This window comes from Nerophis ophidion, linkage group LG02 (assembly GCF_033978795.1).
Source record: "Nerophis ophidion isolate RoL-2023_Sa linkage group LG02, RoL_Noph_v1.0, whole genome shotgun sequence".
NCBI lineage: Eukaryota > Metazoa > Chordata > Actinopteri > Syngnathiformes > Syngnathidae > Nerophis > Nerophis ophidion.
Window position 1 is genome coordinate 48,269,590 of NC_084612.1, and position 15,156 is coordinate 48,284,745.

Below are 15,156 nucleotides of genomic sequence, written 5' to 3' on the forward strand. Positions count from 1 at the left end.
GAAAACGGCGTCAATCTAGGAGGGTTTGACGAGCCTGGTCCTTCTGGAGCCATACGGCGGGTCATGCAGATGCAGCTAGGCGGGCTTTACGGGACCCCGTAAGCAAACGACAACAGCACTCTCCATTTAGGCCTCAGTGTTTAATCTATACAAGTGACAAGGCTGCTTTACGTCATGTCACCAGTGGGCCTCGTTTTCCTTTTCCCGATCATTCTAAGGAGCGCTTTTCAATTAGAGTCGATGTTGCTAAATGGTCTTTCCTGTTCTGCAATAATACACAGCTATAAACTTTGTTGTCAATCATCCCTCTCCTTTTGAAGGAAGCACATTTCAAACATGACAAAATATATATTTTCTTGGAGAAGTATTTTGTAGTATTAAAAGATTACTTTCAAGTAAAACAAATATAAGTACAAACCCTGTTTCCATATGAGTTGAGAAATTTTGTTAAATGTAAATATAAACGGAATACAATGATTTGCAAATCCTTTTCAAACTATATTCAGTTGAATGCACTACAAAGAAAAGATATTTGATGTTCAAACTTATAAACTTTATTATTTTTTTTTGCAAATAATAATTAACTTAGTATTTCATGGCTGCAACACGTGCCAAAGTAGTTGGGAAAGGGCATGTTCACCTCTGTGTTACATCAACTTTTCTTTTAACAACACTCAATAAACATTTGGGAACTGAGGAAACTAATTGTTGAAGCATTGAAAGTGGAATTCTTTACCATTCTTGTTTTATGTAGAGCTTCAGTTGTTCAACAGTCCAGGGTCTCTGCTGTCGTATTTTACGCTTCATAATGCGCCACACATTTTCATTGGGAGACAGGTCTGGACTGGAGGCTGGCCAGGAAAGTACCAGCACTCTTATTTTACGAAGCCACGCTATTGTAACACTTGTCTTGCTGAAATAAGCAGGGGCGTCCATGATAACGTTGCTTGGATGACAACATATGTTGTTCCAAAACCTGTAGGGACCTTTCAGCATTAATGGTGCCTTCACAGATGTGTAAGTTACCCATGCCTTGGGCACTAATACACCCCCATACCATCACAGATGCTGGCTTTTGAACTTTGCGCCTATAACAATCCGGATGGTTATTTTCCTCTTTGTTCCGGAGGACAACACGTCCTCTGTTTCCAAATATAATTTTGATTGTGGACTCGTCAGACCACGGAACACCTTTCCACTTTGTATCAGTCCATCTTAGAGGAGCTCGGGCCCAGGATTGCCAGCAGCGTTCCTTGGAGTTGTTGATTAATGTGTTTTGCTTGGCATAGCAGAATTTTAACTTGTACTTACAGATGTAGCAACCAACTGTAGTTACTGACAGTGGTTTTATGAAGTGTTCCTGAGTCCATGTGGTGATATCCTTTACACACTGATGTCTGTTTTTGATACAGTACCGCCTGAGGGATCAACGGTCTGTAATATAATCACTTACGTGCAGTGATTTTTCCAGATTCTCCGAACCTTTTGATGATTTGACGGACCGTAGAAGGTAAAATCCCTAAATTCCTTGCAATAGCTTGTTGAGAAATGTTGTTCTAAAACTGTTTGACAATTTGCTTACAAAGTGGTGACCCTCGCCCCATCCTTGTTTGTGAATTACTTAGCATTTCATGTAAGCTGCGTTTATACCCAATCATGGCACCCAACTGTTCCCAATTAGCCTGAACACCTGTGGGAGGTTCTATATAAGTGTTTGATGAGCATTCCTCAACTTTATCAGTATTTATTGCCACCTTTCCCAACTTCTTTGTCACGTGTTGCTGGCATCAAATTCTATGGTTAATGATTTTTTTGCACAAAAAAAAAAATGTTTATCAGTTTGAACATCAAATATGTTGTCTTTGTAGCATATTCAACTGAATATGGGTTGAAAAGGATTTGCAAATTATTGTAATCTGTTTATATTTACATTTAACACAATTCCCCAACTCATATGGAAACAGGGTTTGTATTTGTTAAAGTTGTACAGTATACTGGTACTCATATAGTATCGCGGGAGTAATGAATCAAAAATCGGTACTATACCCTGTTTGAAAAGTACCTGGGTTTTTTTTTGCTTTTAACTAACAAACCTTTGCCAACCCCGAGATCTTCCGGTACTCATCTCCTAATTATTCCAAACGTCGGGAATCGATGTCACAAGATGGCATTATTCCACAATATTTTATTGAAGTCATTCGTACTTTACTTTGTATCTTATTAGTTATGCAAGATTTATTTTACACAAACATACTTAAATACACACTATTATCCATACACATTCACGTTTTATTATTTTTTTATTATTCGACATTTTATGTCGAGCAAGCACTTAGCGTCTAACAATCTCTGTGAACACGGCCGATGTCGCACCTCCCCTTTACCTCGAAAGACCTAGAAAATGTGTTGCACAGCAGCTATACAAGCACTTAACATTTAACAATCTTTGTGAACCCGGCTAGTGTTGCACCTCCCCTTAACCTCAATAATCTTACAAAAAATTGTTGCACAGCAGAAACCAGGATCTTGTCGAGAAAAATGTCGTATTGTGGTCGACAACCAAAAATGTGACGCCAGGTCCGAGGAGGATAACTGAACATAAATTAAACTTTTCCAGAACAACACTAAATATGAAAAAATACAACAGAAAACGTGTAATAATACAGGAAAATACTCTTAATTGCATGAGATTAAAGTTGTGAGAAATCGTAATATGAATTAAGAATTTTTGTTTTACCAAAATAAGTGTTGAGTAATACAAACCCTGTTTCCGTATGATTTGGTAAATTGTGTTAGATGTAAATATAAACGGAATACAATGATTTGCAAATCCTTTTCAACCCATATTCAATTGAATGCACTACAAGACACCATATTTGATGTTCAAACTCATAAACTTTATTCTTTTTTTGCAAATAATAATTAACTTAGAAATTCATGGCTGCAACACGTACCAAAGTAGTTGGGAAAGGGCATGTTCACCACTGTGTTACATCACCTTTTCTACTAACAGCACTCAATAAATGTTTGGGAACTGAGGAAACTAATTGTTGAACGTCTGAAAGTGGAATTCTTTCCCATTCTTGTTTTATGTAGAGCTTCAGTCGTTCAACAGTCCGGGGTCTCCGCTGTCGTATTTTACGCTTCATAATGCACCACACATTTTCAATGGGAGACAGGTCTGGACTGCAGGTGAGCCAGGAAAGTACCCGCACTCTATTTTTATAAAGCCAGGCTGTTGTAACACGTGCTGAATGTGGCTTGGCATTGTCTTGCTGAAATAAGCAGGGGCGTCCATGAAAAGGACGGTGCTTCGATGGCAGCATATGTTGTTCCCAAAACTCTATGTACCTTTCATTATTAATGGTGCCTTCACAGATGTGTAAGTTACCCATGCCTTGGGCAGTAATGCACCCCCATACCATCACAGATGCTGGCTTTTGAACTTTGTGTCGATAACAGTCTGGATGGTTCGCTTCTCCTTTGGTCCGGATGACACAAAGTCGAATATTTCCCCCAAAAATTTGAAATGTGGACTCGCCAGAGCACAGAACACTTTTCCACTTTGCATCAGTCCATCTTAGATGATCTTGGGCCTAAAAAAGCCGGCGGCGTTTCTGGATGTTGTTGATAAATGGCTTTCGCTTTGCATGGTACAGCTTTAACTTGCACTTACAGATGTAGCGACGAACTGTATTTAGTGACAGTGGTTCTCTGAAGTGTTCCTGAGCCCATGTGATGATATCCTTTAGAGATTGATGTTGGTTTTTGATACAGTGCCGTCTGAGGGATTGAAGGTCACGGTCATTCAGTGATTTCTCCAGATTCTCTGAACCTTTTGATGATATTCAAACCGTAGATGTTGAAATCCCAAAAATGTCTTGCAATCGCACTTTGAGAAACGTTGTTTTTAAACTGTTTGACCATTTGCTCACGCAGTTGTTGACAAAGGGGTGTACCTCGCCCCATCCTTTCTTGTGAAAGACTGAGCATTTTTTGGGAAGTTGTTTTTATACCCAATCATGGCACCCACCTGTTCCCAATTAGCCTGCACACCTGTGGGATGTTCCAAATAAGTGTTTGATGAGCATTCCTCAACTTTATCAGTATTTATTGCCACCTTTCCCAACTTCTTTGTCACGTGTTGCTGGCATCAAGTTCTATAGTTAATGATTATTTGCAAAAAATAAAATAAAATAATTATATGTTTGAACATCAAATATGTTGTCTTTGCAGCGTATTTACTCAATATGGGTTGAAAATGATTTGCAAATCAATGTATTGTGTTTATATTTACATTTAACACAATTTCCCAACTAATATGGAAACGGGGTTTGTACAACAAGCATTGAAGAATACCTGTTGTTTTGTTTTTTGTTTTTTTAGATTAATCGGAATCTTACGTCGAGCAAGCACTTAGCATCTAACAATCGCTGTGAACCCGGTTGATGTTGCACCTCCCCTTTACCTCGAAAAACCTAGAAAATTTGTTGCACAGCACCTGAACAAGCATTTAGCGTCTAACAATCTTGGTGAATCCGGCTGGTGTGGCACCTCCCCTTTAACTCGAAAAACCCAAAAAATTTTTTGCATAGCCCCTGAACAAGCACTTTGCGTTTAACAATCTCTGTGGACCCGGCTGATGACGCACCTCCCCTTTACCTCAAAAAACCTTGAAAATGTTATGTTTTCCTCATTTTATTGTTGTTTCCTTTGCTGTTTATGTACGGTGTCCTTTAGTAGCCAAAAGGCGGCGATAAATCAAATTTATTATTATCATTATTATTATTATTATTATTATCATTATTATTATTATTATTATCATTATTATTATTACAGTATTAAATTAATGAATTATTAAGTCTGTGTTGTGGGATGAAGTTCGGAAAGTGTTTGATTTTCCGTCTCCCGTGATCCTTCGTCTGAGTGCAGGAACATTCTTTACTTTCCGCTCCCTGGTATATGTGGAAACACAAAGTGGAGGTGAATGCTAATGCACACACTGAGTCGGCGAAGACGGGAGATCAGAGGAATCCAAATTAAATATGCAAGGACAGCCCTAACGCACTTTAATGAGTGGAGAAGGAGCGCTAAGCCCAAGAAGGAGCTGCTGCTACTGCTGCTGCTCATTACTCGTACGAACGCTCGTCTCAACGTGCCGAGTGGTCGGCTCAGCCTCCGGTTTCATCTAAATGTGTTTATTAGCTTCACGCTAAAAGGAAAAAAATTAAGTTTTAAGTGTCTTTTTTCAAGTCTGCGAAGGCTATTCAAGACAGAAAGAACAATTAAATGATCTTCCACTTTGGAGCTCCAACTGGCTTCTGTAAACGCAGACACAAATGTATGGATTACAGCAGAGGCTCTCTAAAAAAATACCCCTCATTTTGAGAAGGCAACGCTGGGTGTACCCTTGTGACTCGTTAATATGACAAAACAAAAGTGTCTACTTGACCCACTTTCTGGAAAACTCATCAAGGAGCTGTTTGGAATAGTAGAACCATCATTACTAACCAAATTGTACTTATCACTCTCCTTCTGGCAATGTTGTTCTGCTGGTGTCGCACCGCCCCTTTACTTCCAAAATCCTCAAAAAAATTGTTGCACAGCAGTTAAACAAGCACTTAGCGTTTAACAATCTCTGTGAACCTGGCATGTGTCGCACCTCCCCTTTACTTCGAAAATCCTAGAAAAATAGTTGCACAGCATTAAAACAAGCACTTAGCGTCTAACAATCTCTGTGAATCCAGGGGTTGCATCCCCCCTTTACCTTATAAATCCTAGAAAAAAAAATTGCACAGCAGCTAACAAGCATTTAGCGTCTAACAATATCTGTGAATCCTGCTAGTGTCGCACCTCCCCTTTCCCTCGATAAACCTAGAAAAAAATTATTGCACAGCAGCTAAAGAGGCACTTAGCGCCTAACAATCTCTGTGAATCCGACTGGTGTTGCACCTCCCCTTTACCTCGAAAATCCTAAAAAAAATTGTTGCACAGCAGCTGAACAAGCACTTAGCATTTAACTATCTCTGTGAATCTGACTGGTGTTGCACCTCCTCTTAACCTCGAAAATCCTAGAAAGAACTGTTGTACAGCAGTTAGAAATACAAGCACTTGGCATCTAACAATCTCTGTGAATCCGAGGGTTGCACCTACCTTTTAACTTGAAAAGCGTAGAAATTGTTGCTGCACGACAGCTAAACAGCACTTAGTGTCTAACAATCTGTGAACCCAACCTACCCTTTACCTCGAAAATCCAAGAATTTTTTTTTTGCATAGCAGCTAAACAAGCACTTAGCATCTAACAATCTCTGTGAATCCAAGGGTTGTACCTCCCCTTTACCTTGAAAATCCTAGAAAAATGTATGCACGACAGCTAAACAAGCTCTTAACGTCTAACAATCTCTGTGAATCCGGCTAGAGTCGCACCTCTCCTTTAATTCGAAAATCCTAGATAAAAAATTGTTGCACAGTAGCTAAACAAGCACTTAGCATCTAACAACATCTGTGAATCCGACTGGTGTCGCACCTTCCCTGTACTTCGATAATCCTACAAAAAATTGTTGCACAGCAGCTAAACAAGCGTCTAACAATTTATATGAATCCGGGGGTTACACCTCCCCTTTACCTTGAAAATCCTAAAAAAAAAAATGGTTGCACAGCATCTAAACAAGCATTTAGCATCTAACAATGTCTGTGAACCCGACTAGTGTAGCACCTCTCCTTTACCTCGAAAATTCTAGAAAAATATTTTTGCACAGCAGCTAAACAACCACTTAGTGTCTAACAATCTCTGTGAATCCAGCTGGTGTCGCACCTCCCCTTTACCTCGAAAAACCTAGAAAACATTTTTGTTTCAGCAGCTAAACAAGCACTTCGCGGCTAACAATCTCTGTGAATCCAGGTGGTGTTGCACCTCTCCTTTACCTCAAAATCCTAGAAAAATTGGTGCACGGCAGCTAAACAAGCACTTAGCGTCTAACAATCTCTGTGAACCCGACTGGTGTCACACCTCCCCTGTAAATTGAAAATTCTCAAAAAAATTATTGCACAGCAGCTAACAAGCACTTAGCGTCTAACAATCTCTGTGAATCTGACTGGTGTCGCACCTCTACTTTACTTTGATCATCCTAGAAAAATTGTTGCACAGCAGTGAAACAAGCACCTAGCGTTTAACAATCTCTGTGAATACAAGGGTTGCATCTCCCCTTTACCATGAAAATGTTTGAAAAAAATTGTCGCACAGCATCTAAACAAGCATTTAGCGTCTAACAATCTCTGTGAATCTGACTGGTGTCGCACCTCTCCTTTACCTCGAAAATCCTAGAAAACATTTTTGTTTTAAAAACTAAACAAACACTTAAGAGTCTAAAAATCTCTGTGAACCCTACTTGTGTCACACCTTCCCTTTAACTCGAAAATTCTAGAAAAAATCATTGTACAGTTACCTCTAAAATCCTAGACAAAAGTTTGTTGCATAGCAGCTAAACAAATACTTAGCGTCTAATAATCTCGGTGAATCCAGCTGGTGTCGCACCTCCCCTTTACTTTGATAATCCTAGAAAAAATGTTGCACAGCAGCGAAACAAGCACTTACCGTTTAACAATCTCTGTGAATCCAGCGGTTGCATCTCCCCTTTACCTTGAAAATTTTAGAAAAAAATTATCGCACAGAATCTAAACAAGCACTTAGCATCAAACAATCTCTGTGAACCTGGCTGGTGTCGCATCTCCCCTTTCCCTCGAAAATCATACAAAAATTGCTGCACAACAGCTAATCAAGCAATTAACGTTTAGGAATCTATGTGAACCCGACTGGTGTCGCACCTCCTCTTTACCTCCAAAATCCTAGAAAAATAGTTCCAAACCATTTAAACAAGCACTTAGCATCTAACAATCTCCGTGAACCCTTTCAGTTGGGATTTAGGGTAAATCACGGCCCTCTGATATAGACACTATATGACGAGCAAAACCAAGCCCAAATGGACTGTCGTAATCGTTGCCAAACAATATTAATAAAGTAGCTAAAGTATCATCACTTTTTTCAGGAGTTTGCTGCCGTCATAAAAAAAAAATCCTGCATCACCATTTTGTGTATTACCTCGCTGCATCTAATGATCATCCGCCTTATTTTATTGAGCTATCAGTCCGCCATGAATACGCCCTGCCATGATTTCCCACACCTCCGAGGAAGGAATTAAAAGTGATGATTTGTACGAGCAAAGACTGAGACGCGCTGAGGAAGGACTGACTTCTGGCCACGTTGAATTAGTAGAGAAAGAATCCACCCGCAAGCCGGCTATTACGCTTTGACTTGGACTGACGCACTAATTGTTTCACCTCGCCAACCACTGACAGCTCCGAGTGTTGACACAGTCAAAGCCGCCGCTCCTTCATCCAAATGAAGGTTAAATCAAGACAAAGTGGTGCTGACTGCTCACCGTAATGACTTGCGTGCGTGCAGAAAAGTGGAGTTGATGTTGCAACAATGAGTAATATTGTTAGCCGTGATGTATTGAGGAATAGTCGGTGGTAAACAGCCCGCTCGGATCTGTAACTGCCAGAATCGCTCTTGGAGCTCATTTGCATTTTTAATAAGCTCCGAAGTGAGTCGTCAATCATTTCTTTTTCCCAGGTTATCGCATCGCAAAGAGGGTTCGTCAAACAAACACTGAAATGATGCTCATTGGCAGCAGCAGAAGGGAAAGTCAAATACAACTAGAGGAGGCAATTACAGAAGGAATAGCGTGTGAATGTTCCAATGCTTGAATTGCTGACTGAATGTACAAACCCCGTTTTCAAATGAGTTAGGAAATTGTGTTTGATGTAAATATAAACGGAATACAAAGATTTGCAAATCCTTTTCAACCCATATTCAATTGAATGCACTACAAAGACAGGATATTTGATGTTCAAACGTTTTTTTTTTTTGCAAATAATAATTAACTTAGAATTTCATGGCTGCAAAACGTGCCAAAGTAGTTGGGAAAGGACATGTTCACCACTGTGTTACATCACCTTTTCTATTAACAACACTCAATAAACATTTGGGGGAACTGAGGAAACTAATTGTTGAAGCTTTGAAAGTGGAATTCTTTACCATTCTTACTTGATGTACAGCTTAAGTTGTTCAACAGTCCGGGTCTTGTTGTCGTATTTTACGCTTTATAATGCGCCACACATTTTCGATGGGAGACAGGTCTGGACTACAGGCGGGATAGGAAAGTACCCGCACTCTTATTTTACGAAGCCACGCTGTTGTAATACTTGTCTTGCTGAAATAAGCAGGGGCGTCCATGATAACGTTGCTTGGATGACAACATATGTTGTTCCAAAACCTGTATGGACCTTTCAGCATTAATAGTGCCTTCACAGATGTGTAAGTTACCCATGCCTTGGGCACTAATACACCCCCATACCATCACAGTTGCTGGCTTTTGAACTTTGCGCTTATAACAATCCAAATGGTTATTTTCCTTTTTGTTCCGGAGGACACCACGTCCACAGTTTCCAAATATAATTTGAAATCTAAATTTATTTTTGAAAATTGTAAAAAAAAACAAAAAAAAACTTAAATGGTCTGAAAGAGTTGAAATGGTTGTTTTTCAAATTGGTCAAGAAATGTTGAAGTAGTAACACGTTGAATTGAATTCCTGGAATTGTGGGAAAGTTGGGAATTCTTCCTGTTGAAAAAAACATTTTTGTTTTTTTGTCCTGTTCAAGAGGAATGTTTTGACGGTTGAAGTGGGTTGAAAAATGTGGTAGGAGTAGTCGCCAGAAAATAAGGGTACAAATAGAGCTTTGGAAAACCAAGAATTGTGGAATATCCTGGAAATGTTTTTGAATTTAGAAAAACAGTGGTTTGAATTTTCAGGATGGTGGAATGTGTTGAGGGTGGAATGGTTGGAATCGGTTGAGAAATGTGGAACTGGTGGAAGCTTGAACAGTGGCCAATTCATTTTAAATGGGAAAAATGTCCCGGAAAACCTGGAGTTCTGGGAAATCGGGGAATTTTTGGAATTTGTCAAGGGAAAGCCCGCGATTTCTAAATAGGCTGAACAGTTTGAAGTTAGATTGGGTTGAATCGGGGGGAAAATGTGAAAGGTAGAGAGCGCCAAAATCTGGAGAAGTAGAATAAGATGATGAATTTTTGTGTAGAAAACCATGTGTGTGGATACTTTGGAGCATTCACATAGAGTAGATATTGAAAGAGTAAAAAAATATATATATTTTTGGGTGTAATAGGAGATGATAAAATGAACTGGAAAGTCATGTAAAAAATATACAACATAAAGTAGCAAGAAACACGTCAATAAAGAATAAAGCAAAACATGTTCTGGCGATCACTGTGAAACCGGCTGGTGTCGCACCTAACCTTTACTTCAAAAATCCTAAAAAAAAAAAATTGTTGCACAGCAGCTAAACAAGCATTTGGCGTCTAACAATCTCTGGGAATCCGGCAGACAATAACCGTGTTGTTCTTAAACTTCATCATAGATGAGCTCGGGCCCAGGGAAGCGTTTTTGGGTGTTGTTGATAAATGGCTTTGGCTTTGCATAGTAGAGTTCTAACTGGCACTTACAGCTGTAGCGACCGACTGTAGTTACTGACAGTGGTTCTCTGAAGTCTTCCTGAGCCTGTGTGGTGATATCCTTTACACACTGATGTCACTTTTTAATGCAGTACTGCCTGAGGGATCCTATGTCACGGGCATTCAATGTTGGTTTTTGGCTTTGCCGCTTGCGTGCAGTGATTTCTCATTCCTTTTTGATGAAATTACGGAGTGCACGTGGTGAAATCCCTAAATTTTCTGCAATAGCTGGTTGAGAAATGTCATCCTTAAACAATTTGCTCAGGCATTTGTTGACAAAGCAGCGACCCTCGCCCCGTCCTTGTTTGTGAGGGACTGAGGATTTTATGGGAGCTGCTTTTATACCAAATCATGGCACTCACCTGTTCCCAATTAGCTTGTTCACCTGTGGGATGTTCCAAATAAGTGTTGGAGGAGCATTCCTCGACTTTATCAGTCTTTTTTGCCACTTGTACCAGCTTTTTGGAAACATGTTGCAGGCATCAAATTCCAAATGAGCTAATATTTGCAAAAAAAAACTAAGTGCAGTCTATTCAATTGAATATAAGTTGAAAAGGATTTGCAAATGATTGTATTGTCTTTCTTTACCATTTACACAAAGTGACAACTTCACTGCTTTTGAGGTTTGAAAAAGTCTCCCTCAGCTGCAGTGATTTGTTTGCTTTAGCGTTTGCTCCAAAACTCGCTTTGTTGGTCCTGGTTCTCCTCCATTGCCGATGCGTTCAATGCTGCATGGTTTTTCCTGCTGCTATTGTGAAGTGGAGTGCTCCAGACAGAGGTGATGATGGTGCAGTGTTTAAAACCAGCAGAGAGATGGAAATGAGTTGCAGGGTTTCCATGAAAGTGATGTCTTCTAGGGCAGTGGTCCCCAACCACCAGGCCGCAGAAATGTTTTTAATTAATTTTTATTTATTTTAAATTTTAAATTTTATTTATTTATTTATTTTTTCATTAAATGAACATAAAAACACAAGATACACTTACAATTAGTGCAGCAACCCCAAAAATCTCCCTTGTTCATGACAAAGAAAAAAAAAAAAAAAAAAGAATCCCGCTCCCACCCCCCCGCCGGGCTGCGGGACAAATTATCAAGCGCTGACCAGTCCACGGCTACAAAAAGGTTGAGGACCACTATTCTAGGGCATGAGGGGATGTAAGCGCCGCCCCTCATGATGAACGACTATGAGCAAAGAAAGCCGGTGGTAACGAACATCTTGGTGGCACTCGCTGCTTAGCAACCCACTCCTCCAGGGCGACTGTGGAGACTGATGGGATTTACCCAGGGAGACCCTCCACATTATCAATGTGTCCAGACAATAGAAATCGAACAGTGTTTTTTTTTTTTTTGCATTTGTCGCAAAATCAACTAAATACAAGATAATCCATCAAAAAATGATTTTGGATTATTGCGGGATCTGGATTAGTATGGGAAAATAATACACACTGACTGGTATAAACTCAAAATACATAATGACTGGTATGCACACATAATACACACTGACTGGTATACACACATGATACACACTGACTGGTATACACACATGATACACACTGACTGGTATACACATGTAACAAATACTGGATTAGTATGGGGAAAAAGAGTCAGAACTGGGCATTAATTGAGACACAATATCGGTGAATATCAAAATGATCAATATCAAAAACACAACAAATGTCTGATAAAAAGGTTTGGAGAGTGGGAAAGTTATGATGATATATATATATATATATATATATGTAGAAATATATATATATATATATATATATATATATACATATACACATACACACACATATATATATATATATATATATATATGTAGAAATATATATATATATATATATATATATATATACATATACACATACACACACATATATATATATATAGATCCATCCATCCATTTTCTACCGCTTATTCCCTTTTGGGGTTGCGGGGGGCGCTGGCGCCTATCTCAGCTACAATCGGGCAGAAGGCGGGGTACACCCTGGACAAGTCGCCACCTCATCACAGGGCCAACACAGATAGACAGACAACATTCACAATCACATTCACACACTAGGGCCAATTTAGTGTTGCCAATCGCCGGAGTACCCGGAGGGAACCCACGCATTCACGGGGAGGACATGCATATATATATATATATATATATATATATATATATATATATATATATATATATATATATATATATATACACACACACACATACACACACACACACACGCACACACACACATATGGAAGAGTCACACATAATCTAAGTGAAATCCCAGCCTAAATTCTGAGTAAAGGACCAGCCAGGAGCCCGATGTTCTATAAACTTTCTGTCATGTCAAACTTATATTATAGGCGCTACTATCCCTTCAGGTCAGTACAGGTCAAACCACTAAGTGGTTATCTTGGGGATCAACGCTCGAAATATGTTTTCATTGCAAAGATTATGATTTGACACATAAAAGTTAGGTTTAAACAATAATCAAATACACTGCAAACAAACGAAAAGTACAAACTAAATAAATACATTCTGACTAAACAATGTATGTTTTATTGAAAAACTGTCCAAATAAAAAGTGCAAATAAAAAACACTTTAGTCATAATTTCTGTGCCTAAGGAACCTTTGTGCGACTTTACCTTCAGACTTCTTTTGTTTGATATTGTCGTTTCTTGGTGGAAAAGAGTACTACAACAGACTAGCAGCTGACAAACAGATATGTTTGTGCCATTATATAATTCAGACCAGAGTGCAGAGGCTGCAAATACGCTATGAAGTTATGAAGAGAGACACCAAATGTGGGGAGATTGAGACCCCCACTGTAATGTAATCATCAGCAAAAAGAAGGATATGACACACAACAAGACGTCATATGACGCCCTAGACACACATTTCCCAGTTGAAGAGGATTCGACATTGGAAGATTGAGCTCAAATTTGCACACTTTTACTTAAAGGGGAACTGCACTCTTCATTAAAACAAGAACCCGTCTTTTCTGTTTTTGTTTGTTTTTTTAAAGATGATAAATATGAAAGGGACAAGCGGTAGAAAATGGATGGTTGGAAACGCTTAGAAGATGCGGTTAATGGAAGTCAGCATTGTAATCTTCAAAGTCTCTAAAACAACTTCAAAACCCACCATCAACGTTTTTTATACACACTGCAAGTATATATATGATGTATTAGTATATTTAACAATAATGTATGTATTAATATTTTATATACGGTATGATATTTACCATATTTTGGTCATTTTAACTAATGTCGGAACTAATTCCTTGCCGCATTTATTTCCGTTGACAGAGCAATGCACTTTTGACTTCCAGCAACAAATGTGTCCGTCTTCTAATCAGGGCAGAATCAGTAGCAAACAATGAAGACCACCATTTATGTACAAATGAGAATTCACAATTGTTGAAGCTGAATACACAGAGGATGAACTGCTGCTTATAGAATCAAGCAAATAAAGGAAAAGTGATAGAATAGAATAAAAATAGAATAGAATAGAATAGAATAGAATAGAATAGAATATATCGTTATTGCCATTGTACATTGTTTGACGAAATTGCAAGCAAACTTAATTTAGTACAAATTCATAATAACACATAAAAACATAAGAACATGGCACTCGGATAAAAAGATAAAAATATACATAAAAATACGAAGCACACAGCTTACATGCACGGTGAGACGTCGGAGCAAACAGAAGCCAAGAGAGTGAGGTGAAAGTGTATCAAAGCTGTAAAATTTGGAATTTGAAGCCACGCTGTTTCAACATAAATGGAGTGCTTACCCAAATAAACTGGAAAAAAACATCCCTGGCCAGCTGGACTGAGCGCACAGCTGTCGATCAACCGAGTCACACTTTATATTGATCATAACCATGATCATGTTTTAGTTTAACTACAGTACATACTCTTTATTTTAACTGCAGTACATACGCTGTCTGGCTAGCTGTGTACAAACAAAACATGAAATAATACTTTACAAATACATTAATATAATTGTTCATGTTTTTCCTCTTAGTACAGATTGCTGTCCTATCACAGTGTTGTGCGTTACAAACTCAAACAAATTCCATGTTGACGTGGAAGCTAGGTTATCTCTTTCCGTAGTTAGCTTTTACGGCTCATACTGTAGCACACCGATGTGTTTATACGCTAGAAAATTAGTTCCTCGATGTTCACTCTTACAATAACAATGTTGTTGCAGTTTGGTATTATACAGGTTAGATTTAGAGGTAGAATTGATTGCTAACATTAGCTGCATTGCTAGCCGCCTAGAACGAGATTATTTTTATGTTAGAATGCGAAAAAAACACACAAATATGTTGTCTTCTTGGTTCTCATAAGGATTGTGAACGATAGGCAATGTTCCAAAAAAAGTGCAGTTTCCCTTGTAGAGCACGAACTTAGTAGATCAGGTTTGCGTGCTCTATCAAATTTGCATCTGTTTTAAAATGATTCCACACAAACGTTTAGTAGATCGTTCCCCCCAAAAAAGTGCAGTTCCCCTTTAAGAAATTATTCAAAAAGAATGGAATCCGAGACAAAACTATTCAGCAACAACTGC

At 38.7% G+C, this 15,156-nt stretch overlaps 1 protein-coding gene across 2 annotated transcripts in view; it reads right to left on the reverse strand.

Moving 5' to 3' along the window:
• LOC133541835 (metabotropic glutamate receptor 4-like) overlaps positions 1-15,156 on the reverse strand; it is a 501,243-nt gene that overhangs the window by 399,944 nt on the left and 86,143 nt on the right. The window lies entirely within an intron of this gene.